Source organism: Myotis myotis, unplaced genomic scaffold (assembly GCF_014108235.1).
Source record: "Myotis myotis isolate mMyoMyo1 unplaced genomic scaffold, mMyoMyo1.p scaffold_m19_p_1, whole genome shotgun sequence".
NCBI lineage: Eukaryota > Metazoa > Chordata > Mammalia > Chiroptera > Vespertilionidae > Myotis > Myotis myotis.
The window spans coordinates 155,116,373-155,122,034 of record NW_023416313.1 but is presented as its reverse complement, the minus strand read 5'-3'; the positions used below and the strand labels follow the sequence as shown (position 1 = coordinate 155,122,034).

The 5,662-nt window shown below is 39.3% G+C and overlaps 1 pseudogene; it reads left to right on the top strand.

Moving 5' to 3' along the window:
• The first annotated feature begins 3,651 nt into the window (after positions 1 to 3,651).
• On the top strand, positions 3,652 to 5,314 carry LOC118674569 (annotated as a pseudogene).
• Positions 5,315 to 5,662: the final 348 nt, after the last annotated feature.

Sequence of the window (5,662 nt, the reverse complement as noted above, 5' to 3'; positions counted from 1 at the left end):
AGATGAGCAGACTTCAAAGCAAGTGTGAGGTCTCCAGGAGAAGGCTTTCCCTTTGTCCATCTGTGTGCCCACTGCCTGCCACGTGTCTGGTTTTCTTAGCGATTGAGTAATTAAAGGAGGTGGCAAAGGTAGGGAGAAAGGAGAGAGTCCAAAGAGGTTTATGATTTTCCAGAACTGGAAGTAAGTGGAGGAAGCAAGATAAAATTAAATCTTCCATCTGGAACAACAAATTAGGTTGAGAATGACAAATTTAGTGCAAGTAGCAGGTTAGCTGTGGGCACGCCATCAACACATATAATGTAACTTTGCATGTCATTATTTAACATGCTAATATATCACTATTATATGCTCATTACTGGCAGCAGCATCACACTGAACAAGAGATCATTATTTACTTGAGGGCCATGTCAGTGACTGATGAGGATTGTATAATGCAGCAGCTACCCTAGGTTTTTCATGGGGGAAATGAAATAAGACTTGTTCCTTTATGCTTGTGTGGAAGCTAAACTTGAGCTACGATGGAGCGAGGTAGAAAGGTCTTCCAGTTCTTTAATATCATTCCCAGTCTGAGTATGTAAAATTCACCTGTATTACTCTTCCACATCCACTTTTTCTTGTTATATTTTTCTTTTCTTTTAAAGTCTCTCTCTCTCTCTTTCTCTTTCTCTCTCTCTTTCTTCTTCTTCTTCTTCTTCTTCTTCTTCTTCTTCTTCTTCTTCTTCTTCTTCTTCTTTCTTTTTTTTTTTAATTTCTCATCTCTTTATAGCCTCTTCTTCTTGAGCTAAGGAATATATGCTATATTTTTTTCTATCCTGACCAACCTGCAAGTATTCATGGGATATCTTTTAGGCTCTCACTGCTCCCCAGTTATAGGATTCTAGTCATGGCCATTGAACCTAAACTGTGTTCCTTCACAGAATCACACATAATGAAATCAAGGGGTGGATGGCTTGCTTTAATGTAATGGAGCCTCTTGGTGGGAGGGATGACAATGGGCGAGAAGAAAGAGCCAAAAGGAGGAATTCATCAGACTGTGACCATATAAGCAGGGCGCAGTAGCTTTTTCGTTGTGCCATTTTGTGGAGGTGCCTGTCATGTAGAAAGTGCTCACTAAATAATGCTTACAGACAGAAAGCCATTCCTGCTCCACATTTTGTTCACTAACATTTTGTAGGACAAATAGATGGATCAATGAATTCAGTGAATTAATGAATGCAGTTTCTTCACTTTTATTGCCTACCCTTGTTTAAATCTCAACATCTTTTTCATTACATTAGGTAAATGTGAGAAGTGTTGAGGAAGATTTGGTACTAATTACTTCAGAGCAGTCTTTCGCTAATTGCTAGCCCTTAACCGATGGGGATATGAGGTAATCTACCACATTACTTTAGGAGTGAAGTGATAAAAGATTATATTTGAGTATTTATCAGTTTAATTGTTGCCACAGACTTGGGGAATCTCATGATCCTCTTTTTCACTCTTCATCTTCTTGACCATATTTAGTTATGAGAAAAATAGACTTGACTAGAAAGACATTTTCGAGGACAATATTTCTTTTTATAGTTTTCATATTACCTCCTGTCAAAAGTCTACAAGACACAGATTTGTTATGAGGACTGAATGTCCAATAGAATTGGATATAGCGTAGCCAGGACTATTTGGGGCAATAAGCTCAAAATCAAAGTCCAGAAAGCCCTTTGCAATATAATATGCAATAACTCCTGTTAGGTAATTTAATGTTGGAATTAGCTTTAGGAAACTCAAGTAGAAAAAATTCAGCATGGCACATAAAGTTGACCTGCATTTGGAATATTAACTGATTTATCATTTTTTCTTTTGTTGGTCATTTTACTTTAATATGTTTGTAATTTAATATTGGTGTATAACCATTTCTATATTGTTCATTTTTCTGGTCTCATTAGCAAGATCATCCCCATAGTAAAAATTTTTAGTATTTATTAATATAAATGTTTATTGATATTACTAATATTAAATTTTAATGGAAATACTTTATGATTTTATTTGAAAAAGCAATAGATGCCAAAGGCAAATGATTAATGGCTTATAAACAGGTTAAGAAACACATTGTTCATTTAAAAAAATGTAAATCTTATATTACTCTCCATGCACTTACTGACAAAACTTTCTGCTAAAATTGTAATACTGAAATCAAAATATTTTGTTGCTGTTGTTATACTTAGGAATTTAGGGAACATTGAGCCATATTTGAAAAAAACCTTTTATTTTCTGAACAATTAAATTCAAATACAAAACCTTTTCTCATGGAGTGACAAGGGGGCAATATGTATATTTCTTTAGCTACCTTGCCAAACACTATTGGGGCACGTTAATTTCACAATACCCATGGAGGATAAAATCTGCCTTTGGAAAGCTCGCCCTGCTAAGAAGGTATAACAGAGGTAAACATCTGTTCTCTACCACTGCTATGGAATCCTTGCCAACAGTTCGTATTTGATAGATGGTCCAAACTGAATTTATTTTATTCTTTTGGTGGATAATAGGAAGAATAGGTCAAAAGTACACATTAGAGAAATCTAGTCTCAGTTGTGATTTGTATTTTTACATAAAAAGTTCAGTGAATGTAACCTATCACCTCTACTTCTCCTAACCAGTTTGATTCTGGCTAAACCCTAATCACATTTGGCAGGGGCACTTTTTACTCCTTTATTTCCCAACCTATTGGAAATTTAAAGAGAACACAGTCAATAAATATGTCTTTATTTATACTTAATACGGTCACATGGTATTTGTAAACGTAAGTTAATGTCCAGAAATGTGTTGGATTTTATTGCTAAATATAGAAGAAATTCACCTTTGTCACAAATAAATTAACCTGTTCTTAGGAAGTTTAACTTTTACTCCACATAAAATAATAATCATAGCAGATTCTATCTGGAAGGGCTTGATTTTAATATTTTAACAACAGATGTTAAAAAGAAATTATCTATCAGCTGTAAAGCACTAAATAAAGATTACTTGAGAGTATATATATATAGCCTGTTACACAAAATTCATGCATGGGGCATGGAGGAAGGGAGTCCTCAGCCCAGATTGCAAGAGGGCACAGGCCAGGCCAAGGGACCCCACCAGTGCATGATCAGGGCTGGGAAGGAATGTGGGAGGTTGGCCAGCTTAGGAGCGATGGAGGGACAGCAGGAGGGATCCAGGGCATGTCTGGCCCATCTCACTCAATCCTGATTGGCTGGACCCCAGCAGCAAGCTAACCTACCGGTTGGAGTGTCTTCCCCTTGGTGGTCAGTGCATGTCACAGTGAGCAGTTGAGTAACCTTAGCATATCATTAGCATATTAAGTTTTGGTTGGTTGAATGGCTGACTGGATGACCAGACACTTAGCATATTAAGCTTTTATTATATAGGATATATATGTAACATTATATTCTATTTTTCTCTCTATCTAGTATGTATAGGTTAACACCAATTATTTAAAAGAGATGGACCAAAGCTTCCTGATATTTCTGAATAGTTTTCTTTAGTACATTGATTTTTAAGCAGAGGAAATTTTCTTTAAAACTCACTACTGATGCATATTATCAGTATCTAATCAGAAAAATAGAGACCCCAGTCAGTCCGAGGCTGCAGCTGCAGAGGAACTTCTGAGGAGCTGCAAAGATGCTGTCCGTGCATGTCGGTGGGGCCGTAGCCCGCGCCCTCCCTCGGCAGGCAGGACTGGTCTCCAAAAATGCTTTGGGATCATCCTTCATTGCTACAAGGGATCTCCATGCCTCTAACACTCGTCTTCAGAAGATCGGCACTGCCGAGATGTCCTCTATTCTCGAAGAGCGAATTTTTGGAGCTGATACCTCTGTTGACCTTGAAGAGACTGGGCATGTCTTAAGTATTGGTGATGGTATTGCCTGAGTACATAGGCTGAGGAATGCTCAAGCTGAAGAAATGGTAGAGTTTTCTTCAGGCTTAAAGGGTATGTCTCTGAACTTGGAACCTGACAATGTTGGTGTTGTCATGTATGGAAATGATAAACTAATTAAGGAAGGAGATGTTGTGAAGTGAACAGGAGCCATTGTGGATGTTCCCGTTGGCAAGGAGCTGTTGGGTCATGCAGCAGATGCCCTTGGTAATGCCATTGATGGGAAAGGTCTAATTGGTTCCAATATCCATAGGTGAGTGTGCTTGAAAGCCCCTGGGATCATTCCTTGAATCTCTGTGCGGGAACCAATGCAGACATCCATGAAGGCTGTGGATAGCTTGGTGCCCATTGGTGGTGGTCAGTGTGAGCTGATTATTGGTGACTGGCAGACTGGCAAAACATCAATTGCTATTGACACAATCATTAACCAGAAACGTTTCGGTGATGGAACTGATGAAAAGAAGAAACTGTGGTGTATCTATGTTGCTGTTGGTCAGAAGAGATCCACTGTTGCCCAGTTGGTAAAGAGACATGCAGATGCCATGAAGTACACCATTGTGGTTTCAGCTAACGCTTCTGATACTGCCCCACTTCAGTACCTGGCTCCTTATCTGGCTGTTCCATGGGAGAATATTTCAGGGATAATGGCGAACATGCTTTGGTCATCTATGATGACTTATCCAAACAGGCTGTTGCTTATCGTCAGATGTCTTTGCTGCTGTGCCGACCACCTGGTGATGTGTTCTACCTACACTCCCGTCTGCCTGAGAGAGCAGCCAAAGTGAACCATTCTTTTGGTGGTGGCTCCTCGACTGCTTTACCAGTCATAGAAACACAAGCTGGTGATGTGTCTGCTTACATTCCAACGAATATCACTTCCATCACTGACGGACAGATCTTCTTGGAAACAGAATTGTTCCACAAAGGTATTTGCCCTGCCATTAACGTTGGTTTGTCTGTGTCCCGTGTTGGATCTGCTGCCCAAACCAGAGCCATGAAGCAGGTGGCAGGTCCCATGAAGCTGGAATTGGCTCAGTATCATGAGGTTGCTGTTTTTGCTCAGTTCGGTTCTGATCTTGATGCTGCCACTCAACAACTATTGAGTCGTGGTGTACGTCTGACTGAATTGCTGAAGCAAGGACAGTATTCTCCCATGGCTACTGAAGAGCAAGTGGCTGTTATTTATGCCGGTGTAAGAGGGTATCTTGATAAACTGGAGCCCAGCAAGATCACAAAGTTTGAGAGTGCTTTCTTGTCTCATGTTATCAGCCAACACCAAACCCTGTTGGGTAATATCAGGACTGACTGAAAGATCTCAGAACAGCCAGATGCAAAACTGAAAAAAAAAAAATTGTAACAAACTTTTTGGCTGGATTTGAAGCTTCCACTCCTATGGATTCACATTAAATACCAGCTTGGTTTTGTCATTGTTTCTTCTAGTAATCAGTTCCATTTGTAAAAGGTTTACTGTCATGCTCCAGATGTACAGAATCACCTTAAAAATAAAGGTTCCATATTGCTTGGTGGTAAAAAAAAAAAATAGACACCACACTAGATATTTCACCAGAAATATTTAATATGGGATACAGTTGCACAGATTTTGGAAGGCAGCAAAAAGAAAAGGGGAATCACTGATGTAACCCAGAGATAATGGTTGCAGGTAGCACCTACTGACCCCAGGAGGGACACTGGAGGTAGGGACACTATACATTAGAGTTTTTGCTCTAAAGAGGAATTGCTGCCCAATTTAAGAGC